This window comes from Bos taurus, chromosome 17 (genome assembly GCF_002263795.3).
Source record: "Bos taurus isolate L1 Dominette 01449 registration number 42190680 breed Hereford chromosome 17, ARS-UCD2.0, whole genome shotgun sequence".
Taxonomy (NCBI): domain Eukaryota; kingdom Metazoa; phylum Chordata; class Mammalia; order Artiodactyla; family Bovidae; genus Bos; species Bos taurus.
This window is the reverse complement of record NC_037344.1, coordinates 42,164,588-42,191,271: the sequence shown is the minus strand read 5'-3', so window position 1 is coordinate 42,191,271 and position 26,684 is coordinate 42,164,588. Positions and strand designations below refer to the sequence as shown.

The window sequence follows — 26,684 nt, the reverse complement described above, 5'->3', positions numbered from 1 at the left end:
AGTAATATACTTTTACATTTATGTTATAAGACTCAGATAACACTCTGCTGCTGCTGCTACTGCTGCTAAGTCGCTTCAGTCATATGAAGTCATATGAAGCATATGACCCTGTGCAACCCCATAGACAGCAGCCCACCAGGCTCCTCCGTCCCTGGGATTCTCCAGGCAAGAATACTGGAGTGGGTTGCCATTTCCTACTCCAGATAACATTCTATATTAGTATTTTTAAATGGTTCACTCTGGTAGATATAGCCTTTATAGAAAACAAACTGTCTGATACATCCCTTCCTTAAATTTTTATCTTATTTTGATGTATAGTTGAATTCACCTTTTCATATGACTGTAATTTATTAATGTCACGTGTTGTAGAGAGAATAGAGAAATAGAATCTACTTTCCTATAGTCTGGTGAATCAAGATTTATTTCTTCTTGTTAATGGTTTAGAAATGATTGTTTCAGAGTTTCAACTTAAGTGAATTATATTGTTAATTTATAAGATTGTAGTTATATTTAAGAAAATCTCTGTCCAGTTTATTTCAAATGGAAACTATATGATTTCACAGCATTTTAAGTGTTCTTATACTGTAACTAATCTTAACCAGAATGACAGTGTCATTCATTATAGGGTCAGTGACCTCACTGCAGTGGCATAATACGAATTGCATATTATTTTAATTGATATTAATGTTTCATGTTAAGTCAGCAAGAAATTAATAAGATTGTGAGTAGATAAGATATTGTTGTTCAGTTGCTCAGTCATGTCCAACTCTTTGTGACCCCATGAACTGCAGTACACCAGGCTTCTCTGTCCTTCGCTATCTCCTGGGGCTTGCTCAAACTCATATCCATTAGGTCAGTGATGCCATCCAACCATATTGTCCTCTCTCATCCGCTTTTCCTCCTGCCTTCAATCTTTCCCAGCATCAGGATCTTTTCTAATGAGTCTGCTCTTTGCATCAGGCAGCCAAAGTATTGGAGCTTCAGCTTCAACATCAGTCCTTCTAATGAATATTCAGGATTGATTTCCTTTAGTATCTACTGGTTTGATTTCCTTGTAGCCCAAGGGACTCTCAAGAGTCTTCTCCAATACCACAGCTTCTTCATCATTCAGCCTTCTTTATGGTCCAACTCTCATATCCACATATAACTACTGGAAAAACCATAGCTTTAACTAGACGGACCTTTGTTGGCAAAGTAATTATGTCTCTGCTTTTGAATATGCTGTCTAGGTTGGTCATAGCTTGTCTTTCAAGGAGCAAGTGTCTTTTAATTTCATGGCTGCAGTTACCATCTGCAGTGATTTTTAAGTCCAATAAAATAAAGTCTCTCACCGTTTCCATTGTTTCCCCATCTATTTGCCATGAAGTGATGGGACTGGATGCCATGATCTTAGTTTTTTGAATGTTGAGTTTTAAGCCAGATTTTTAACTCTCCTTTTTTACCTTCATCAAGAGGTTTTTCAGTTCCTTTTCACTTTCTGCCATAAGGGTGGTATCATCTACGTATCTGAGGTTATTGATATATCTCCCAGAAATTTTGATTCCAGTTGGTGCTTCATTCAGACTGGTATATTGCTTGATGTACTCTGCATATAAGTTAAATAAACAAGGTGACAATATACAACCTTGCTGTTGTCCTTTCCCAATTTGGAGCCAGTCCATTGTTCCATGTCCGGTTCTAGCTGTTGCTTCTTGACCTGCATACAGGTTTCTCAGAAGTTAGGTAAGGTGGAATCAGGTAAGATATTTTTCATCTCTTAAAAAATTTTCCACAGTTTGTTGTGATCCACACAGTTAAAGGCTTTGGCATAGTCACTGAAGCAGAAGTAGATGTTTTCCTGGAATTCTCTTGCTTTTTCTATGATCCAAGGGATGCCCACAATTTGATCTCTGGTAAGATATAGGCAAGTTGATTTCTGGTGATGGGAAGTGAGTGCAGGAAGAAATGGGTGGGAAACCACAAGGCTAGAACAGAATGTCATATAAGATTGAGAATTACCAAGTGATGTGTCAGAAAAGTGTGCCAGAGTCAGGTAGGAAGATGGGATAGGATATCAGATGCAAATGCCTAACAAAGACCAAGAATCCAATGCTGGCAAGTCATCATGGATGGAGCATACTGCCTGAAAGCTAACTAACTAAAGACCTGATAATAAATCACAAAAATGACAAAAAATAATAAAATGCTCTGTTAAGATGATGAGAAAGTAAGAAATAGCTCTGTGGACAACAGGTCCATAATGTTCCCACCCCATGTATAAGTCGAAGATTCCCCTCTGCAACCATAAAGGGGCTAAACATGCCCCATCCTGACTCCACAATGACATCTCAGACTTCACACTGCAAGAACAGGTGACCTGCGGCCTCCAGTGGCCTCTGACTTCACAGGAAGATGCATCTCCCAGGGCGGCTCCCAGCTTTTGACAACGTGGTGGGGGCGTGAGAGCTGTGGCCTTTCTGTCTGATGTGGACTCTTCACATGCAGTCTCGGTGCCCACTGACTCCACCAAGATTTTCTCAACACAGCTCTGCAGCCAGGTTTCCCTATGCAACTTCCTCTCATAAATGTCTGATCAACCTGGCAGTCTGTAGGCTCCCCCTGCTTCCTCCCACTACCCTCTTTTTTTCTTCAGAGATTTTCCCTTGATAAGGCTCTTGTATTTGTAATTTCTACTGGGCACCTGTTTCCCAGAGGATAAGCTGACACAGTCGGTTCTGTTGAGAAGACAGGAGGAATGCCACAACACTCTCTGGCACACAGTGGTGGCCCAGCTGTTGAGAATTCACCAGCAGTGACCTGGAGAAGTGTCCCGTTGAAGGGGAAGGCCCTTGCCAGTGTGTGATTCTGATACGCGAAAAGTGTAGGAGAACAGTGCATATACAAACTGCAATGCAGGAAACTCTTCCCAATGGCTGAAGCTTCATTGTCATGGAGGAAGAAGTGGCCCAGGAGGAGAAGATATACAAACTTTTAGACAGTGGTCAGTGCCCTGGCCAGTTGGTCAGGGGCCTAGAAAAAATCAGAGACAAAGACATGGGAAGTAGAGGGATGCATGTAGGTAGATACATAGGAGGAGCAGAAAGTGTGAAGGTATTTTTAAAGTCACATGTTCATGTCCATCCACCAGAAAGTATTCATCATGGGAAAGGCACTGAAGAGCTATGTGGACAGAATGATGTGGCCTGTCTTGGTCATTGGTCATCCAAGAACTGGCATGATGAGTCCAGAAGTAGGGTGACCAAGATGACCTAGAGGAGAATACACATACACTCAGCCATATGGATTCCCACTTGCTAAGGCTGACACAGCTGCTTCCACCTCTATGTCACTTGCCAGTAATGGAGACCAATGCTGAGCCTCCCATTTGCCAGTTTCTCAAAGAGACATACTGCCTGCATGGTGGCAACTGGGCTACACTGGGCCCCCCTGTCCTGAAAGAGCTAGACTTTATGTCTCCAGGTACCTGGAAGAATAGGTACCTATCTGGGGTATGAGCTTGCCTTTCTTGCTCTCAGAGCCTCAGTCAGCATCACTCTTTGGGCTTACAGAGTGCCTTACCCTCAGACAGGAAAGTCACATGACGTATCATCTGAACACTGAAGCGGAAATGGTATGAGACCTATTTTCCTGGAATGTTCTGGTTGTATTATGTACCATGCCAACCAAATGTGGCTGGTCTGCTACAGCCTAGGGATCTCTTTTTGAAGACATACCTGATGTATCATCTTGGAGGTAATAGTCTGCAGAAAAGTGGTGTTACTCCCTGGATACAGCCTAGGCATCAAATTAAGAGGCCTCCAAGAAAACCACATTCTGAAAAGACATGTGCACCGCGGTGTTCACAGAAACATTCTTTATAATAGCCAAGGCATGGAAGCAACCTAAGGGTCTATCAACAGATGAAAGGATAAAAAAGAGGTACATATATACAATGAAATATTACTCAGCCATAAACAATAATGAAATAATGCCATTTGCAGCAATATGGATAGACCTGGAGATATTGTACTAAGTGAAGTTATTCAGACAAAGACAAATACCATATGATACCACTTATGTGTGGAATCTAAAAAAAAATGACACAAATGTATTTATTTATAAAACAGAAACAGATTCACAGTCAGAATTTTATACATGCCAAGTGGGAAAAGGAGAGGTGGGGAGGGGAAGACTGGGAGTTTGGGATTGACACACACACACACTACTACATATAAAGTAAAACAAAATAAGGACTTACAGTGTAGCACAGGGAACTCTGCCCAAAACTCTGTAACAACTGGAATGGGAAGGTAATTTGAAAAAGAATAGATACACGTATATGTGTAACTGAATCATTTTGTTGTACACCTGGAACTAACATGACATTGTAAATTCAGTCTGATATAAAATATAAAACAAAACTTGAAGTTGTGAAATCTCAAGAAAGAGTACAAAGGGGAGAGAACCAAGGATATCTCAGCACAGGGGGCTGAGGAGAAGTTCTGGAGGTCGAGATGGCTTGTGGCCTGGGATTTCAAAGTTGTGGGCTAGACTCTGTGGACTGTGCTCACATTATGCGTGTGTGTGTTGGGGGGTGGGCTGAGTTGTTGTTGTTTTTCAGTTGCTAAGTTGTGTCCAACTCTTTGCAACCCCATGAACTACAGCACACCAGGCTTCCCTGTCCTTCAGTATCTCCCCGAGTTTGCTGTCCTGTCCATTGAGTCAGTGATGTCACCCAACCATCTCATCCTCTGTTACCCTCTTCTCTTTCTGCCCTCAATCTTTCCCAGCATCAGGGTCTTTTCCAAAGAATTGGCTCTTCGTATCAGGTAGCCAAAATATTGGAGCTTCAGCTTCAGGACAAGTTCTTCCAGTGAATAGTCAGGGTTGACTTCCTTTAGGATTGACTGGTTTGATCTCCTTGCTGTCTAAGGGACTCTCAAGAGTCTTCTCCAGCACCACAATTTGAAAGTGTCAATTCTTCAGTGCTAAGCCTCCTTTACGGTTCGGCTCTCATATCCTTACATGACTAGTGGAGAAATCATATTTTGATTATATGGACCTTTTGTGGTAAAGTGATGTCTCTTCTTTTTAATATGTTGTCTAGGTTTGTCAGAGCTTTTCTTCTAAGGAGCAACCATCTTTTAATTTCATGGCTTCAATCACTGTCCATAGTGATTTTGCAGTCCAAGAAAATGAAATCTGACACTGTTTCCACTTTTCCTCATCTATTTGTCATGAAGTGATGGGACTGGATGCTATGATCTTAGTTTGTTGAATGTTGAATCTGTTGTGGGGTGGGTAGGTAGGAATAATTAGGAGTTTGGGACTAGCAAATACACATTATTATATATAGGATGGATAACCAACAAGGACCTGCTGCATAGCATGAGGAACTGTGCTCATTGTTTTGTGGTGACTTGTGGGGAAGAAGAATCTGATAAAAAATATATATGTGTATATACATATTTTTACATATATATCTATGTATGTATAGCTGAGTTACTTTGCTATGCAACTGAAAGAATACAGCATTGTAAATCAACTATACTTCAGTAAAAATGAACAAACAAAAACAAATCAAGAGCCCTCTGCATATGACTCTGTATCTCCAATTGGAAGAATACACGGTTCTCTGAACCAAATTGATCCCACCTACTGTCACTGCCTATGCCTGACCAGGGACTCTATGCTTTCTATGGGTGCAATGAAAACCCAGGCTTCAGTGGGGTTAGAGGTCCTAGTCCTTGAAAAGGAGTCCTTCTCAGAGTAGGAAACACAAAAGGTACCTGTCAGACTACAAGCTGTAGGCTATCTAATGCAGCTTGGGAGCAGAGTATAATCTCAAACTCATGACGGTTCTTGGTGGCTACTGCGGATTATTTACAGACCTAGAGTCTGTATGTCATAAAGTGTGCAATGTCTACATACACCACAAAAAACCAGGAACAGATAACGGGGGTAAACTGTTATGTGGGAAGCAACTGCCCTGGAATTATAAGAATTCAACTTTCTGTTGTTTTGGGGCAGGCCAATACCCTGGGGACACTGAAAATGTTTTCAGCAGTGACTCTCAGGGGGTGAAGACATGGACCTGATTTGAAAACTTCCCATAACATGGTCCAGCGTGAAGACAGAAGCTAGACCAAGGGGAGTCTTCTCTGGAGATTCTGATGGGGGACTGAATAGGACAGCAGCAGGCAATGCAGCTAAACAATGCAAAAAGAGATGTGGATGGATGTCGACAGAGCCATGGGATCTCAAGAGAGTCAAACTCCTGCAGAAGAAAAGTGTGAGGGGACGGGAGTTCCTCGGGAAGCCGACAAGGAGAGAAGTGTGAATGCATAGAGAACGGGAGAGACCAGGGAAGACCCGTGGCTTAAGAGACAGCACAGGGCTCCTCCCCAGAGCTGCTTGGGTTCTTGGCTATTTCCGGCTTCACTTTATGCCCCTGATTACGTGAATTCCCAGGGAGCTCACTTTCCACAAAACACCAACCACAAATATCTAAAGAGAATGTATATCAACCACATTAAAATGCCTCCTTTGTTTCCAGCTTAATTCTGAACTGTTAACAGGAAAAAGAAACAAAAACAAAACAAACACACAAAAACAGAGAAGTTCATGGAAGATCACTCGTGCATTCGAAACTCAAGTACATGACTCAGAGCTGGTAACGTTCCAGTATGAGTCAATTATGTATCTGTGCAGTTTTCCCCAGGTAGTCATCTTAAACTCATTTAAGATTAGTAATTAAAAAGAATCTCCTATATACCTAAAGCTTTCACAAACATTTTTTCCATATATATAAAAAAGTTTCCAGAAGTCTCCATCTTGCTCTGATGACAGCAATCAAAAATGACATATATGTCTATGATTGAAAGATGTATTTATTTATTTATTCATTCATTCACTTTAACACATTTTTCCTAAGTGCGTTTCATTTATGTATTTATTTTATAGATGGCATGCTTTTATTTTACTTATATTCCAAGCAGTCACCAAGTTTTATTGATGTTGCTACCTAAATCATTCTTGCCTGTATTTACATTCTTTTTTAAATCTATTTCTTAAATTGAAGTAGTGTTGATGTACAATGCTGTGTTGGTTTCAAGTGTGCATCATCTAAGGAACATTTTATACACCTGGGCATGTGGGAAAAATAAAAGAAGTAAATAGAGTAAGATGCAGGTTTTGCTTTCTGAAAGTACACAGTCTATTGGGGTGAAGAGAGAGCAGAGCATCACAGTAATCAGGTTGTGAAAAATTTACCACAGGGATGCTGAGGTGATCAGTTTCAGGAGGTACCACTCACTCAGAACCCAAGATGTTCTGTGGATTCTTTATCTTCAGTACCTCCTATGAGAATGGTACGCTCAGGAACTGAGCTAGATTGTGGTCCTAATAATTAGAAAATCATCTTATAGAAGCAAATACTAGTGTTAGATGGACTTCCCAGGAAGACACCCCACAGGAGGGCACAGCAACCCACTCCAGTATTCTTGCCTGGGGAATTCAGGGTCAGAGGAACCTGGTGGGCTGCGGTCCATAGGGTCACAAAGAGTCGACAATGACTGAAACGACTTAACATGCCCCCACTAGCATTAGACGCATGTGGATGGTAGCAAGCAAAAAATAAGAGAGGAATTCAACTGAAGCATCAGATACATCTATGTTCTGGATGTGACTCAGAATCCTTTCTTACTTCTTGCTATTTGCATTCCTTAATGATAGTAGACGGAGAGCCCAAAACTATGTCTCTTAGAATTCCTGATAGCCCAGGCCTGGATGCAAATTAGGTTATGCTAATTGAATGCTTTTATGTGAAATTTGGAATGTGGATATGTGGTGGGAGCTGTTTTCTTTCTGCTATTTTAAGTAGCAAATATTTCCAGAGAGATGTTGGAGTTTAAAGGTGGTAGCAGCTAGACTGAAGTAGTCCAGGAATTGATGAGTAGATAGGCAGTCTGCGTAGGAGCTGGAATCCACATACCTGGGTCTAGCTGTCAGCATCCAGTGTGTCTTTGAACTAATCAGTCCAGGAGCAGCCCCATGCCTCCCCCTCCTCCTGCAGCCCTTCAATCATTTCGTAAGCATTTAATTTCCTGTGTCAAATCCCATCTGCTGGAAATATCTGTTTACCACACTCCATTCTGGCTGATTCGGCATGTTCAAAGGCAAGAGATGTGAAAAAAGAATCTTGTGGTAAGGGAATGAGTTGCTGCTAGGTGTGTTGGTGCCAACGATGGATGTGGCAGAAACTACAGATGGGAAAGTAAGTTTTAAAAGACTATGAAGTCTCTAAGTTTTGTTTCTCCCAAAGACTTGGCATCTAGGAGATTTTCATTAGACGTTTGTTGTGTGGAATTGTACTTAAAAGTTTTAGGGTTTGGCCTTTGTCTTAGAGTGGAGCCAGTGGAGTGAAGAACCATTTGAAGGCTCTGACTTAAGGGAATCACACAGTGAGATTCGTGCTTCTCATTGGCAATTCTCTGTGGATGATATGAAGGAGGAATTGAAATTCTAAGGATAGAAAAGCTATTCCAGATTACTCTGTAGCTTATGATGCAATTGAAAAAAACGGTTTATAAATTTGGTCGATTTTTATGCCAAGTTTATTATATGATTTTAAACCACTAAAATATTGATTATTATACTTTTGAGATATTGAGAATCTGAAAACATTTAAACATATTCGTCAAGATGACATCCTTTTTTTTCTTTTTTTTAAAACTGAAATACCACATGGAGAAGGGAACCTGGTGGCCTACAGTGCACAGGGTCGTGAAAAGTCAGATGTGACTAAAGCAACTTAGCACAGACACACACATAGTTGGTTTACAATATTGTGTTAGTTTTAGTTGTTAAGATCACATACTTTTAAAGCTTTCAGGCAGAGGAAACTGTAAACTATAAACCGTATTGCCTGTATAAACTGTATGGTGGTACCAATCTGGCCAGTAAACAGCTCTGCCTTTCCTCTATATTTAGCCATCATTCTGTGAATTTGTTCATGGACCTCAGACTCTCTCTACAAGGAGTAGTATTTTATCATATGATATTATCACAGAGAATATTTTTGTATCCTTTGTACAAAATATCCACTGTACAATATTTTGGAGGTCGTTTGTACTGGTGGTATAACTGCATTTGATGACAATTACATCCTCAAGCTTTGCGATGCACATGAGATGTGAGGAAATGCCAAGGCCACACACTACAAGACCAGCCTTGCTCATTCATCTAAAATGGAAAACTTTAAAATACCGGACATGGGTGGAGAAAATGAAAGGGGTCAGACAAGCAAATAGTTGAAGAGTTATTATAATGTCCAAAAATACATCTCCTCTAACTGACATTTATTTTTATTTTATGGGGACATTATTTTAATTATGTGAGTGTTAATTTAATGTCTTTGGAAAGTTCCCCTTTGAATAAAGTGGGACTGCCTACACAGGGCTCTGTTGTGCCACTTACCATATTGTATTAGATATACTTTCTTGTATGTCTATGTGACAGAGAAAGCATTACCTTCTGTATAAATCCAGTTTATTTCTTCCCAGCCAAGTAGAAATGCACTGTGTTCTACTCTCCCGTATAATGAAGTTGAAACCCTGACTTGTATGTTAATAGAGAGGCTTGGCTATATGACCCCTTTCCAGTCTTCATTCTATCTTTCTTTTTTCCCCTTCATAGCAGTATTTAAGGCCATATACTGTAGTTGATGAAGCCGGTAGGTAAAAAGAGACTGAGTTTCTGAGTCATTGGCTGGAGCCCCCTACCCTCACAAATGCACACCCCCCCTCCACTTATAGCAATCTACCCTAAACTGTGATATAAACTGGTAATTAACCTCTCCTGTATTAGGCTGCTGAGATTTCAACATGTTTGTTACAGAACTAAACACATCTTGTCTCACTAGATTGTACACACTCCTTGAGCTCAGAGGTCTTTCTTCATTATATCTCTTGTTCTACCAAAACATCTGGGGCAATGCCCAGCACATAGTAAATATAAATGTTGGACAAATTAGTGAAAGAGTTTTCTAAGCAAGAGGTATCTTTAAGGCAATGGCAAGAGGCAGTATGAATAACTGTTTAAAGATACATTCAATTTTGAAATTCTTTTTCAAATGAATACTGTTTAAACAATATCGTTCTTTAAAAATAAACTATATTTTAAAAATATACAGCTTTTAAACACTCAGAAAATATTGTGCCAGTTTTCACTCTTAACTTTCTGTTGGATGTATCTGGAATTTTTATGAAATATGAAATAAAAGTGGTGTGTAATGAAATTTATTGCTATGTATAAGATGGGGTCAGTTGGACTGATTTCAACTCATGACACTATATGTTGTAATTTAATTCATTCTCTCCACAGCTCTATCTTCTTAAATTATTTTTCTTACATTAGTAGAGTTTAATTTTTGAGCCGTTTTAAGTTTACAGGAGGATTTAGCATAAAGTACAGAGGGTTTTCATATGCCTCTCCCTTCCCCATGGTTTCCCCTGCTATTAACATCCTGGATTATAGTAAAGATGTTAGAGTAGGAGAATGTGTATAATTATTCACTATAATTGATGAACCAATACTAAACTATGAATGACTAAACTCCATAGTCTAGATTAGAGTTCCTTCCTTGTGCTGTGTTGTAAATATGTAATGACATGTGCCCACTATTACAGTGTCATACAGAATAATTTCCATGCCTCCAGAATTGTACATGCTCTGTCTATTCAGCTTTCCCTCAGTCCTTCCTTCTGAAGCTCTGGCAACCACTGATCTTTTCACTGTCTCCATAGTTTTCTGTTTTCCTGAATATCATATACTTGGGGTCATACAGGATGTATCCTTTGAGATTGGCTTCTTTCACTTAATAATATGTATTCAAGTTCCCTCCACGTCTTTTCATGACTTGATAGCTCATTTCTTTTCATTAATGAGTAATATTCCATTGTATGGATTTACATAGTTTATTTATCCATTTACCTATTAAATGGCTTCTTGGCTGCCTCCATGTTTTGCCAGTGTATAACTAAAGCTGCTTTAAAAATTCATGTGCAGATTTTTGTGTGAAGAGAAGTTATCAAATCATTTGGGTAACTCCCAAGGAGCAAGATTGCTGAATCATCTTTGAGAGTATGTTTAATTTTGTAAGAAACTGCCAGATAGTCTTCCAAAGTGTCTATACCATCTTGCACTCCCACCAGCAATGGGTGTGCATCCCTGCCGCTTCTTTCCTTGTCGGCACCTGGCAGAATCAGTATTTTGTTTGGGTTTTAGTCATTTTAAGTAAGCATGTAGTGGTTCTTCTTAAATTTTTATTCTACAATACTTAATTCTGTCATATGTTTTCAGACAAAGTCCTCCTTATTACGTATGAAAAGAGGAACAAATAGTAGAAAATTGAGCTTTACATCTGAGAATCCAGGCTTAACTTATTGAACTCTTCGATTATGTTGGGTGTTAGACTCAACTTCCATGTATGACAAGTGGGAACTGCAGCTGACAAACATGCTTCTGAGACTTAAAATTTGGTCCAGTTTACTCTCTTTTTACTCACACCAGGTTTTTTCTGGCTTATGTCCAAGAGTAGGTCAGATCACTGTGATGATGAATGAATCAACACAGTACCCCTGAAGAATGGTGGAGACAGTCCCAGGTCTGGAACTAATGGCCCCACCTTTCCCTCGAATGTGGTTATACCCACTCCTCCTTGTAAAGTGGAGCCTGTTATAAAATAAACAGGTGGGAAACGGACACCAGCAGGTGGTACAAATTTTCTTTGAAAGCACTGACTCTTTTATTTTTATCCCTGCACTTATGAGATGCAACAAATGGACACCCAAAGGTCACAGGATGGATGTGGATTAGGGCACAGGTATAAAGCTGGGAAATAGCACGCAGGGCATTGATACAGTTGCTTCTTTCAGAGATCTGTTAACGTTCTGAAGTGACTGGCAGGTGCTGAGTGACGTTTATAAAGGAGCTGAGAGTGAAGAAGAAAAATTCCTGGTCAGAGACGCATATTCTCCATGGTTCACACTTCCCTTTTAACAGTAAGCTTTGGGAAGACAGTTCTAATTCTGATCCTTGTATGTAAATAGTATTTGAAGGATCAAGGATCAGTTCAGTTCAGTAGCTCAGTCATGTCCGACTCTTTGCGACCCCATGAATCGCAGCACACCAGGCCTCCCTGTCCATCACCAACTCGGAGTTTACCCAAACTCATGTCCATCGAGTTGGTGATGCCATCCAACCATCTCATCCTCTGTTGTCCCCTTCTCCTCCTGCCCCCAATCCCTCCCAGAATCAGGGGCTTTTCCAATGAGTCAACTCTTCGCATGAGGTGGCCTAAGTATTGGAGTTTCAGCTTTAGCGTCAGTCCTTCCAATGAACACCCAGGCCTGATCTGCTTTAGAATGGACTGTTGGACCTCCTTGCAGTCCAAGGGACTCTCAAGAGTCTTCTCCAACACCACAGTTCAAAAGCATCAATTCTTCGGCACTCAGCTTTCTTCACAGTCCAACTCTCACATCCATACATGACCACTGGAAAACCCATAGCCTTGACTAGACGGACTTTTGTTGGCAAAGTAATGTCTCTGCTTTTGAATATGCTATCTAGATTGGTCAAAACTTTCCTTCCAAGAAGTAAGCATCTTTTAATTTAATGGCTGTAATCACCATCTGCAGTGATTTTGGAGCCCAGAAAAATAAAGTCTGACACTGTTTCCACTGTTTCTCCATCTATTTCCCATGAAGTGATAGGACAAGATGCCATGATCTTCATTTTCTGAATGTTGAGCTTTAAGCCAACTTTTTCACTCTCCTCTTTCACTTTCATCAAGAGGCTTTTTAGTTCCTCTTCACTTTCTGCCATAAGGGTGGTGTCATCTGCATATCTGAGGTGACTGATATTTCTTCAGGCAATCTTGATTCCAGCTTGTGCTTCTTCCAGCCCAGCATTTCCCATGATGTACTCTGCATAGAAGTTAAATAAGCAGGGTGACAATATACAGCCTTGACATACTCCTTTTCCTATTTGGAACCAGTCTGTTGTTTCATGTCCAGTTCTAACTGTTGCTTCCTGACCTGCATATAGGTTTCTCAAGAGTCAGGTCAGGTGATCTTATATTCCCATCTCTTTCAGAATTTTCCACAGTTTATTGTGATCCACAAAGTCAAAGGCTTTGGCATAGTCAAGAAAGCAGAAATAGATGTTTTTCTGGAACCCTCTTGCTTTTTTGATGATCCAGCAGATGTTGGCAATTTGATCTCTGGTTCCTCTGCCTTTTCTAAAACCAGCTTGAACATCTGGATGTTCACAGTCCACTTACTGCTGAAGCCTGACTTGGAGAATTTTGAGCATTATTTTACTAGCGTGTGAGATGAGTGCAATTGTGTGGTAGTTTGAACATTCTTTGGCATTGCCTTTCTTTGCGCTTGGAATGAAAACTGACCTTTTCCAGTCCTGTGGCCACTGCTGAGTTTTCCAAATTTTCTGGCATATTGAGTGCAGCACTTTCACAGCATCATCTTTCAGGATTTGAAATAGCTCAACTGGAATTCCATCACCTCCACTTGCTTTGTTCGTAGTGATGCTTTTAGAGCCTAAAAATTCAAATAATTCGAAAGAATTCCAAAGTCCACACAACTGATATTTGGAAATGGCGAAGGAGGGTGGGTAATGGAAGAAATTTTACTTTATGTTTGGCCATGTTACAGAAAAACTTATTTTTCTTCTCTTTCAAATGGAAACCAGGGTAAACATGGGTGACAGGCAGATTGGCCATATTATGACGGTGCTAAAAGCCAATGTATTTGCTGAATGTCCTTTAGAGGACACGCTGGTGATTGAATTGTACTGAAATTTGTGCAAAGGGGTAATAAATTCACTTTCATGTTTTGACACTACAGATAAAGACATTAGTATCATTTCTCATTGCTATTTTAATGATGAGTTACTGATGGTTGTGTAGTACCAGATCTAAATGTCATCACTGGGAGCTCACTGACTTCAGGATGCACACAGTGGGAAAGTTAGCACACAGCTTTAGTAAAGCCACTTACAGAGAGCAAGGAGTAAGTATGTTTCAGTTTGATTTCAAACTAATTATTAGTATATGAAAGTTATTCTGCAAATGCCAAAAGCACAGATATGTTTTAGTGTCCAATCTCTAGTTACAAAGTATGGATGCTTGTGTGCCATCTTTTTTTTTTTTTTTAATGAATTCATATCATAGTGAAGCCAATAAAGGTTTAGTAACTGTGGTAAAGTGTATTATTCGTCAACCAATATTTAATCTTCTTCTCTCTTAACTGCTAAGAGAACTGTACTTCCCCACCTCATCCATTTTGGGCTTGGTCATATAACTTACTTTGCTAATGGAATATGGCAAAAGTGATATTTTGATAGCTCTCAGCTTTAAAACAAATTACAAGTTTTCATCAGTTTGTGGAACACACTTAATCCAGTTCACAGCCTGAAGCATGGCTGCAACCGTCACAATACACAGCCAGCAGCAAGCCATGTGAATAAGATGTAAGTGTTTGTAGTGGGAGCCCTCATGATTTTGAGTTTTTGTTGTTGTTGTTATGGAGCATAACATACTTAAAGCTTACAAGTGGAGATATTTATATCTAGGATTGAATCTTTTTTTACAGTAACAACAAAGAAATAGAAAGTTCTGGCATTGGCTTGCGGCTGGTTGATGTAATGTAAGAAAACTTTTAGGAGTCTGGAAAAATGGAAAGCCATGTTATGTAATAAGGAAATATTTGGCTGAACTTTTGAACTCAAATACCTGAGGGGCTGAGAATGTAATGTATTTGGTGTTTGAAATTGGTTGTGATTTGATATATTTGTAAAGCTAATATAAGAAAGAAAAAGCTCAGAAAAGATTTGTACTGTTTTCAAGGGAATGCAGTGAGTCTGAGGAAAGCTGGAGGATTCAGAGATGGAATGGTTTCTCCTTTATCAGAGTCAAAGACAAAAGTGATATTTGGCAAAACTAATACAATTACGTAAAGTTTAAAAATAAAATAAAATTAAAAAAAAAAAAAAGTGAGTAACCCCCTTGAGCCACAAAGTTTAATTAATACTCAGGGCAACAGCATCAGGATGTGACCATCCCATTTTTCTTTCAGACTTCTGATTGGATTCATGTGACCTCCAATTCTGTTGGGTAAGATGGCTGGCCCCACAAGAGACTGACCCAGACTTGCCCAGAAGTGTCCAGGAGTCTCCAGTGGAGGCGTGTGTCAGTGGTGGCCTTCTGCAGGGTTGGGGACAATGAGTGTAGCAGTACACGCATGGGATCTTTAGAAAGAGGTCGCCATTATCTTCATTACCTCCACCATAGTTTGTCCCCAGGTAAAAAGCATGGAGGGAACAAAGCTCCACCCATCAACAGAAGATTGTATTAAAGATTTACTGAGCATGGCCACGCCCATCAGAATAAGACCCAGTTTCCCCCTTAGTCAGTCTCTCCCATCAGGAAGCTTCCATAAGCCTCTTATCCTTCTCCATCAGAGGGCAGACAGACTGAAAACCACAGTCTCAGGAACACATGTATACCTGTGGTGGATTCATTTTGATATTTGGCAAAACTAATACAATTATGTAAAGTTTAAAAAAAAATGTACTTTTATGTATACAAATTAAAAAAAAAAAAGTTTCATTTAAAAAAAAAAAAAGAAAACTAACCAATCTGATCACATGGACCACAGCCTTGTCTAACTCAATGAAACTATGAACCATGTCAAATATGGCCACCCAAGACGAATGGGTCATGGTGGAGGGTTCTGACAATTTGTGGTCCACTGGAGAAAGGAATGGCAAATCACTTCAGTATTCTTATTTGGAGAACCCATGAACACTATGAAAAGGCAAAAAGGTAGGACACTGAAAGATGAACTTCCCAGGTCGGTAGGTGCCCAATATGGTACTGGAGATCAGTGGAGAAATAACTCCAGAAAGAATGAAGAGACAAAGCTAAAGCAAAAACAACACTCAGTTGTGGATGTGACTGGTGATGGAAGTAAAGTCCAATGCTGTAAAGAGCAATATTGCATAGGAACCCGGAATGTTAGGTCCATGAATCAAGGTCAAACAGGAGATGGCAAGAGTGAATGTCGACATTTTAGGAATCAGTGAAATAAAATGTACTGGAATGGGTGAATTTAACTCAGATGACCATTATATCTACTACCGTGGGCAAGAATCCCTTAGAAGAAATGGAGTAACCATCATAGTCAATGAAAGAATCCAAAATGCAATACTTGGATGGAATCTTAAAAATGATAGATGATTTCTGTTCATTTCCAAGGCAAACTATTCAATATCACAGTAATCCAAGTCTATGCCCCAGCCAGTAATGCTGAAGAAGCTGAAGTTGAACGGTTCTATGAAGACCTATAAGACCTTCTAATACTAACACTCAAAACAGGTGTCCTTTTCATTATAGGGGACTGGGATACAAATGTAGGAAGTCAAGAAACACCTAGAGTAACAGGCAAATTTGGCCTTGGAATATGGAATGAAGCAGGGCAAAGACTAATAGAGTTTTGCCAAGAGAATGCACTGGTCATAGCAAACAACCTCTTTCAACAACACAAGAGAAGACTATACACATGGACATCACCAGATGGTTAATACTGAAATCAGATTGATTATATTCTTTGCAGCCAAAGATGGAGAAGCTCTATACAGTCAGCAAAAACAAGACCGGGAGCTGACTGTGGGTCAGATCATGAACTCCTTATTGACAAATTCAGACTTAAATGGAAGAAAGTGGGGATAACCAGCAGACCATTCAGGTATGATCTAAATCAAATCCCTTATATTATACAGTAGAAGTGAGAAATAGATTCAAGGGATTAAATCTGATAGACAGAGTACCTGATAAACTATGGATGGAGGTTCATGACACGGTACAGGAGACAGGGATCAAGATCATCCCAAAGAAAAAGAAATGCAAAAAAGCAAGATGGCTGTCTGAGGAGGCCTTACAAATAGCTGGGAAAAAAAGAGAAGCGAAAACCAAAGGAGAAAAGGAAAGATATAAGCATCTGAATGCAGAGTTCCAAACAATAGCAAGAAGAGATAAGAAAGCCTTCCTCAGTGATGAATGCAAAGAAATAGAGGAAAACAACAGAATGGGAAAGACTAGAAATCTCTTCAAGAAAATTGGAGATACCAAGGGGATATTTCATTCAAAGATGGGCTCAATAAAGGACAGAAATGGTAGGGACCTAACAGAAGCAGAAGATATTAAGAAGGGGTGGCAAGAATACACAGAGGAACTATACAAAAAGATCTTCTTGATGCAGATAATCATGGTGGTATGATCGCCCACCTAGAGCCAGACAACCTGGAATGCAAAGTCAACTGGGCCTTAGGAAACATCACTATGAACATAGCTAGTGGAGGTGATGGAATTCCAGTTGAGCTATTTCAAATCCTAATAGATGATGTGAAAGTGCTACCTCCAGTTCAGTTCAGTTCAGTCACTCAGTCATGTCTCACTCTTTGCGACCTCATGAACTGCAGCACACCAGGGCTCCCTGTCCATCATCAACTGTTGGAGTCTACCGAAACCCATGTCTATTCAGTTGGTGACGCCATCCAACCATCTCATCATCTGTTGTCCCCTTCTCTTCCTGCACTCAATCTTTCCCAGCATCAGGGTCTTTTCAAATGAATCATCCCTTTGCATCAGGTGGCCAAAGTATTGGAGTGTCAGCTTTAACATCACTCCTTCAATGAACACCCAGGACTGATCTCCTTTAGGATGGACTGGTTGGATCTCCTTGCAGTCCAAGGGACTCTCAAGAGTCTTCTCCAACACCACAGTTCAAAAGCATCAATTCTTCGGTGCTCAGCTTTTTTCACAGTCCAACTCTCACATCCACGTGTGACTACTGGAAAAACCATACCCTTGACTAGACAGACCTTTGTTGACAAAGTAATGTCTCTGCTTTTTACTATGCTGTCTAGGTTGGTCATAATTTTCTTTCCAAGGAGTAAGCATCTTTTAATTTCATGGCTGCAATCACCATCTGCAGTGATTTTGGAGCCCAAAAAATAAAGTCAGCCACTGTTTCCCCATCTATTTCCCATGAAGTGATGGGACCGGATGCCATGATTGCTGCATTCAATATGCCAGCAAACTTTTAAAACTCAGCAGTGGCCATAGGACTGGAAAAGGTCAGTTTTCATTCCAATCCCAAAGAAAGGCAGTGCAAAGAATCCTCAAACTCACAATTGCACTCATCTCACATGCTAGCAAAGTAATGCTGAAAATTCTGCAAGGGCTTTAACAGTACATCATGAACCATGATATTTCAGATGCTCAAGCTGATTTTAGGAAAGGCAGAGGAACCAGAGATCAAGTTACCAATATCCATTGCATTATCAAAAAAGCAAGAGAGTACCAGAAAAACATGTATTTCCTCTGTATTGATTATGCTAAAGCCTTGGACTGTGTGGATCACCACAAACTGTGGAAAATTCTGAAAGAGATGGGAATACCAGACGATCTGACCTGCCTCTTGAGAAATCTGTAGGCAGGTCAGAAAGCAAAAGTTAGAACCGGACATGGAACAACAGACTGGTTCCAATTAGGGAAAGGAGTACGCCAAGGCTGTATATTGCCACCCTGTTTATTTAACTTGTATGCAGAGTACATCATGAGAAATGCCATGCTGGATGAAGCATAAGCTGGAATCAAGATTGCCTGGAGAAATATCAATAACCTCAAATATGCAGATGACACCACCTTATGGCAGAAAGTGAAGAACTAAAGAACCTCTTGATGAAAGTGAAATAAGAGAGTGAACATTTTGGCTTAAAGCTGAACATTCAGAAAACGAAGATCATGGCATCTGGTCCCATCACTTCCTGGCAAATAGATGGTGAACCAGTGGAAACAGTTACCAAGAAAACAGCTGTTTTTTTGGTCTCCAAAATCACTGCAGATGGTGACTGTGGCCATGAAATTAAAAGATGCTTACTCCTTGGAAGAAAAATTATGACCAACCTAGACAGCATATTAAAAAGCAGAGGCATTACTTTGTTAACAAAGATCCATCTAGTCAAGGCTATGGTTTTTCCAGTAGTTGTGTATGGATGTGAGAGTTTGACCATAAGGAAAGCTGAGCACAGAAGAATTGATACTTTTGAACTGTGGTGTTGGAGAAGACTCTTGAGAGTCCCTTGGACTGCAAAGAGATCCAACCAGTCCATCCTAAAGGAAATCAGTCCTGAATATTCATTGGAAGGACTGATCTGAAGCTGAAGCTCCAATACTTTGGCCACCTGATGTGAAGAACTGACTCATTTGAAAAGACCCTGATGCTGGGGAAGATTGAAGGCAGGAGGAGAAGGGGATGACAGTGGATGCAATGGTTGGATGGCATCACTGACTCAATGGAGTAAAGTTTGAGTAAACTCTGGGATTTGGTGATTGACAGAGAGGCCTGGTGTGTTGCAGTCCATGGAGTCACAAAAAGTGGGACACGACTGAGTGACTGAAGTGAACTGAAGATGGCTGAGGAGAAGTGACAAATGGCTTGATCCCAGGGAGAGTTGATAAACATAATGCATCATAACTAAGTCTAGTTGGAGGGACATTGCTCAAAAGGAAATTTGTAAGCTATTTTATTTGTCACACCACACGGTATGTAGGGTCTTAGTTTCCCAACTGCAGATTGAATCCCAGCCTCCTGCACTGGAAGGGTGGAGTTTTAACCAGTGGACCACAAGAGAAGTCCTTAGAAGTCAAAAGAAATTTTGACATGGCTATAGTTCTCGAGCGGGTTGTCCAGGTGGTATTAATGGTAAAGAATCACCTGCCAATGGAAGAGATGCAAGACACACGGATTCAATCCCTAGGTCAGGAAGATCCCCTGGAGTAGTGGCAACCTATTCCAGTATTCTTGCCTGGAGAACCCCATGGTCAGAGGAGCCTGACAGGATATATATAGTCCATGAGGTTGCAAAGAGTTGAGGTTGCATAACCCTTGAGTTGGAGAAGGCAATGGCAACCCACTCCAATACTCTTGCCTGGAAAATCCCATGGACGGAGGAGCCTGGTAGGGTTCGGTCCATGGGGTCACGAAGAGTCAGACACGACTGAGTGACTTCACTTTTACTTTTCACTTTCATGCACTGGAGAAGGAAATGGCAACCCACTCCAGTGTTCTTGCCTGGAGAATCCCAGGGATGGGGGAGCCTGTTGGGCTGCCATCTATGGGGTCGCACAGAGTTGGACATGACTAACGTGACTTAGCACCAGTAGCAGCAGCAGCCCTTGAGTAAAATCATAAGCAAGCACAGTTTCTGAGAGAGTTGTATCACAGGTACTACCAGGCTGGCTGAAAAAGGTATGTGAATGTATTAAATATAAGCTGACTCAGAGCTGGAACAGGCTGAGACTGCAGCTGAGCCCGTAGACCCCAGTAACTTCTTAAGATATCAGCAAAAAAAAAAAAAAAAAGAGGAATAAGAACTTCCCAGATGGTGGGTCCAAGAGCCATGGAGAAAATGGGCTGGGAACTATTCCCAGAGACCTCAGTTGGGTTTTATTTCAAAAACACTCCCATCCCCAGGAAACTGGGATCTTGTAACATCTGCTCAGCAGGATTTCAGAACTGCTATGGACCAGTGGCTGCTCTGTGCCCACCCCTCATTTCTCCTGCTTTTCAGAACATAGTGTTTATTTTGGTTAACTTGTTTTGTCCTACAATTGTATTTTGTGTGTATATATATGGACAGGTAAATTGTCTTCTTATTTCCTAGATCTCCAAATCAAGAGAAGCCACATTAGACCTATGTAGAGACTATCAGAAGAAACTGCAGTTAGACCCTGGAGCCATAAATGGATGAGACATTCAGATGCCTTCCTTGCAAACTTTTTGTCTGACCTGGATGGGGAATTATGGTGTATTTGAATACAGACTACATCTGGAAGGTATAATTCTAAATGAGGAGGTGAAATCACTCTACCCTCATAATGTCAAAAAGCAGTGGATCCACATTACTAACTATTCCAAGTTGCAGTTTCTTTTTGCCAAGTATTTTTCAGGTTCTTTGTCAGCCTCCTCCAGAGAAATGTCACTCTGGTCCAGAGCTCTCTTTCTGAGGGTATTCAGCAGCTATACTATCAATTATGAATTAATAAAGAGACGCTTTGTTATAATTACATTACCCTCCCAGCATTCCTAAATAAAAGGAATGGATTTCTTGGAAGGTATGACAGCCATAAAAATTCTTATTTTAATTAATAGTGTCATCCTTTTTTAAAAATTTATTTTATGAAGTATGGTTGATTTAAATATGTTAATTTCTGCTCTACAGAAAACAATTAAGTTATATGTGTGTGTGTGTGTTTATATACATTCTTTTCCATTATGGTTTATCACAGGATATTGAATATAGTTCCCTGTGAGAAATCAGTATGCCAAAACCTTTGACTGTGTGGATCACTACAAACTGTGGAAAATTTGCATAGATGGGAATACCAGATGATCTGACCTGCCTCTTGAGAAATCTGTATGCAAGTCAAGAAGCAGCAGTTAGAACCAGACATGGAACCAAGGTCTAGTTCCAAATTGGGAAAGGAGTATGTCAAGGCTGTATGTTGTCACCCTGCTTATTTAAATTATATTCAGAGTACATCAGTGAAATGCCAGGCTAGATGAAGCACAAGCTGGAATCAAGATTCCTGGGAGAAATATCAATAACCTCAGATATGCAGATGACACCACCCTTATGGCAGAAAGTGAAGAGGAACTAAAGAGCTTCTTGATGAAGGTGAAACAGATGGCTTAAAACTCAACATTCAAAAAAATGAAGATAATGATATCCAGACCTATCACTTCACGGCAAATAGATGGGGGAACAATGTAAACAGTGAGAGACTTTATTTTCTTGGGCTCCAAAATCACTGCAGATGGTGACTGCAGCCATGAAATTAAAAGACTCTTGCTCCTTGGAAGAAAGACTATGACCAACCTAGACAGCATATTAAAAAGCAGAGACATTACTTTGCCAGCAAAGGTCTGTATAGTCAAATCTATTGTTTTTTTCCAGTAGTCATGTATGGATGTGAGAGTTGGACCATAAAGAAAGCTGAGCACCGAAGAACTGAAGCTTTTGAATGGTGGTGTTGGAGAAGACTCTTGAGAGTCTCTTGGACTTCAAGGAGATCCAACCAGTCCATCCTAAAGGAAATCAGTCCTGAATATTCATTGGAAGGACTGATACTGAAGTTGAAGCTCCAATAGTTTGGCCACCTGATGCAAAGAGTTGACTCTTTGGAAAAGACCCTGATGCTGGGAAAGATTGAAGGCAGGAGGAGAAGGGGATGACAGAGGATGGGATGGTTGGATGGCATCACCAACTCAGTGGACAAGAGTTTGAGTAAGCTCCAAGAATTGGTGATGGACAGGGAAGCCTGGTGTGGTGCAGTCCATGGGGTCGCAAAGAGTTGGACACAACTGAGCAACTGAACTGAACTGTGCTATGCAGTAGAACCTCACTGTTTATCCATCCAGCATATAATAGTTTGCATCTCGTAATTCCAAATTCCCAATCCATCCCTCTTCCCACCCCCTGCCACTTACTTTGTGTCATTTTGATCACACATCAGTCTCTAGTCATCCCTGAAAGGCCAGAGCTGCTGGGATGATATTTCTCAGCTTGGAAGCTACTGCTGCTGCTGCTAAGTCACTTCAGTTGTGTCCAACTCTGTGCGACCCCATAGACAGCAGCCCACCAGGCTCCCCCATCCCTGAGATTCTCCAGGCAAGAACCTGGAGTGGGTTGCCATTTCCTTCTCCAATGCATGAAAGTGAAAAGTGAAAGGGAAGTCGCTCAGTCGTGTCCGACTCTTAGTGACCCCATGGACTGCAGCCTACCAGGATCAAATTCTGGTTCATAGCATTTCAATATGTGGTAATGGTACAATTCTGTGAGCCATCTTGGGAAAATACAGTCTGCTTTGTTCCAGGTACTGTCTTCTGGATTTTTTTCCATTTTATCAAAATCTGGAGCTAGCCCACATAGGTTTCAAATTTTGTCGCTACCACCAACTTGTTGTGTGACCTTGGACTCCTTATTCAAGTAATCAGGACTTGAGTTTCTAGACTTCATTTTGTCATCTATAAAATTGTTACAAGGAAGAGCCAATTTTGACTCCGTGTAGGATCTTTTTTTTTTTTTTTTTTAATTTAACATTTGTTTTTCATTGCTTTTAGTATTAGCTCTCTCTTTTTAGTCCCTAAGTCATATCCGTTTCTTGCAACCCCTTGGACTGTAGCCCGCCAGGCTCCTCTGTCTATGGGATTCTCCAGGCAAGAATACTAGAGTGGGTTGCCATTTCCTTCTCCAGGGGATCTTCCTGACCCAGGAGTTGAACCTGTGTCTCCTGGCAGAATTTGCAGGCAGATTCTTTACTGACTGAGCTGTATGGGAATCCCTCACAGTATTTAGTATTTACTATAATATTTAGTGTTATAATCATACATAATGGCCTGCCTCAGGGAACCCTGCCCTCTGTCTGAATGCTGAACAAAAATTCTTTTGTTTAGGATCCTGTCAACCTGTGGATGGCTACAGAAAGGAATAAATCAACATGTCCCCTCCTTGAGGAAAGTCATTCCAGGAGATATTTGTAAGATTAATGGCTTTTAAAATTTTACTTCTTCACCTACCCCTTCTCTGTTCTATTAAAGAATCTTGCATCCAGACCTTGATAAGATAGTTATTTTGAGACATTAGTTTGCCATCATCTCCGTCTGCCAGCTTTGTAAATAAAGTTGTAGCCCTTGCCTCAACATCTCATCCCTTGGATTTATTAACCTGTTGGACAGTCAGCAGAGTGAGCTTGGACTTTGTAACAATTTCTGGATAGTAATAATAATTAGTTTAGAAGGTAATTGCAATAATTAAGAGAAATAATGCATTTTAAGTTCTTAGAACATGTCTGGCACATTCTAACACTTAAATACCATTTCTTATTTTTGTTGTTCTTTTTAATATTGCTATTCTTGGTCATGTTTACCTTATTTCTTTCATTTTTAAATCCTCTACATTTTCATCGACTGTATCCATATCCAAACTGACATTAAACTGAATGTTTCACGAAAGTCATGACTGCAAGTCAGAGAGTGTAGGGAAGTTTACAGTACAACTCATATTCCATCTGCTGGCTACATTTGCATGGTCCCTGGAAGTTAGGGAGAGCCACGTGACTGGTTCTAATTGACTAAATGTGATTGAAAATGATGTGTGTCACATCTTGGTGAGACTGTGAAAATTGCATATAAATGTGATCCTCCAGTCTTTTCTTCTTCCAAACAGGGAGAATTTGGGTCCCAGAGGATGTAGCTTTGGGGTAGTATTGCCAATACAAACGTGGACCCTGTTGCAACTTGGTGGAATTTGTGTTGGATATGTACTATGATCAAGAAATAAATACATGATGCATAATTACTATTTCCCAGTTTAGCTTTTTCATATCCTCATCTAAACGAATACAGTGGGTGTAAAAGATAACCAGGGTCCTACCTCCTAATGATAAGTTAATATCCAGGGAACACAATTCTATTTTTCTAATACTTATTAAAAAAACTGAAAGTACAGTAGAGCCTGCTTCTGACCTGGGGTCACTAGTGCAGTTGCAGGCAATGTCAGCTGGGGTTCTGCTCACCTATAAGTTCCACTGGTCTGGATGTTTGCAAGAGGGATCATTCACACAGCAGGTAACTGATGCTGACTTTCACTGGGGAATTGATTTGGGTCTTTTGACTAGAGCTTTGGACCAACATGTGGGCTTTCCATATGGCTTCAGTGTGTCAGCAGGGTTCTCAGAGGGAATAACTTTCCAAAGGCGAGTATTTTAAGAGATGAAGACAAAGTCTTTTCTCGGTCCAGACTTGGAATGTCTCATAACATTACAGCCAATGCATTCTGTCAGTTAAATACATCACAAAGGATAGCCCAGATTACATTAGAGTTCACTTCTTAAAGGGAAAAGTGAAACAGAAATCCATTCTCAGCCATCTTTAATCAATCCTACCTCCACCTTTCCAATACACATTTACATTCACCCACATTAAATAACACATTAAAATTCACTCTCACATTAACATTCTTGCAAGAAGCAGCCATGCCTCATCATAATCAGATACCTCTATTACCAAGGTTTAGCCCATTGCAAATACTCATAAACTGCTGAAAAAATTCATGAATGAGACATACGTATCTTTGAACTTTTTGCAAGGTCTTAGGATTGAGATGCTAATAAATCTGTCTTGAACAAATGAAAGAGGCACATATCCTATATAAAAAGTCAAACTTAAAAACTTACCAAATTAACACATACAATGTAAACACATAAAAAATTTTATGTGTGGGTAAGAATAAACTTTTAATTAAGACATAGTGAAGGAAATAGTTGGAAACTCCAGGGATTATCTTTAATTAATATTCATATTACTATATTAATAAAAGTAAAAAGTATACTCTTTTGACCAAGATATAAATTGACTGCATTCAATATTGTTTCTGACAAAGGGTAGGAAATTGCAAGCATTTCAACACTAAGGAAAAAGGTCCTAAAGTAAAGATGGCCTACTAATAATTTTTTTTCTAGTGCAGCCAGAAGTAAAGAAAAAAAGGTCTCTTAAGAATTCTTGTTTTATAATTAATGTTACTGAGGCTTCAGGGTAATTTTCCACCGAGTTTAATTGTTTGTGAGTGTATTGGTTTATTCTTCTGAATTTGCATCAGTTTGAAACTCAGGGGAGGTGAAATAGATTTGCCAATATTTATTTCTTGCTATTTGTGCAAACCAAATGAAATAAGTCATGAAATTCATAACAGGACTAAGGGTAAACTGAACTTGGCTTTTTCCTGCTGCCTTGTCACCATGACAGAAGCAGCTGTAAAATGAAGGGAAAGATCTTAAACTTTCTAAATTCTTGAGTCATTTTAGAAATTCCTTCCCTTTGTATTAATTACATATTTTAATTTGATGTTGCATTCTTGGTTTCAGGCAAGAGTCTGAAGACATTAAGATACAAAGTAGTTTTTAAGAAGTCTATCCAGAAGAGAAAAACCTTAAGAAATGAGCATATAGAACAAACATTAGAAAAAATTTGTTTTAAATTTAAAATAATGCAAAAAATTTAAACTACTGTTTATAAGACTAGAAGCTTAAAGTGTTTCTTTTCAACACAGACTTCAGCATCCCTTTCATTGTTATTCATGAATTTTATTACAAAATTCCTTGGCTTCACTACACTAGTTTTACCAGCTGGTTTTTTTCATGGACCTGTGTGAAAAATTAAGTATTTCTCTATTATCTTGCTGATTCTTAATTATCATTATACAAATTTTTCCCCTCCAGCACATTTATTTTATAGTTGAATTAAATTTATAATATATACATCAAAATCTTCCCAATTTACAAGAGACTTCACTTTTTATGGAGAAGGCAATGGCACCTCACTCCAGTATTCTTGCCTGGAAAATCCCATGGACAGAGGAGCCTGCTGGGCTACATACAGTCCATGGGGTCGAGAAGAGTCGGACACGACTGAGCGGCTTCACTTTCACTTTTCACTGTTTATAAAAGAAGATATTTACATTCTTTTAGAATTCAAGAGACCTCAACATTTGTTTTGAGCTATTCA

At 39.9% G+C, this 26,684-nt stretch overlaps 1 long non-coding RNA gene across 1 annotated transcript in view; it reads left to right on the top strand.

The window, feature by feature from the left end:
• Positions 1–25,451, top strand: part of LOC104974614 (uncharacterized) — a 34,717-nt gene extending 9,266 nt beyond the window's left edge. Inside the window, exons 2-3 of the long non-coding RNA XR_812313.4 lie at positions 20,785–20,956; positions 23,577–25,451. This is a non-coding gene — a long non-coding RNA (uncharacterized lncRNA). The remainder of the gene's footprint in view (positions 1–20,784; positions 20,957–23,576) is intronic.
• Positions 25,452–26,684: the final 1,233 nt, after the last annotated feature.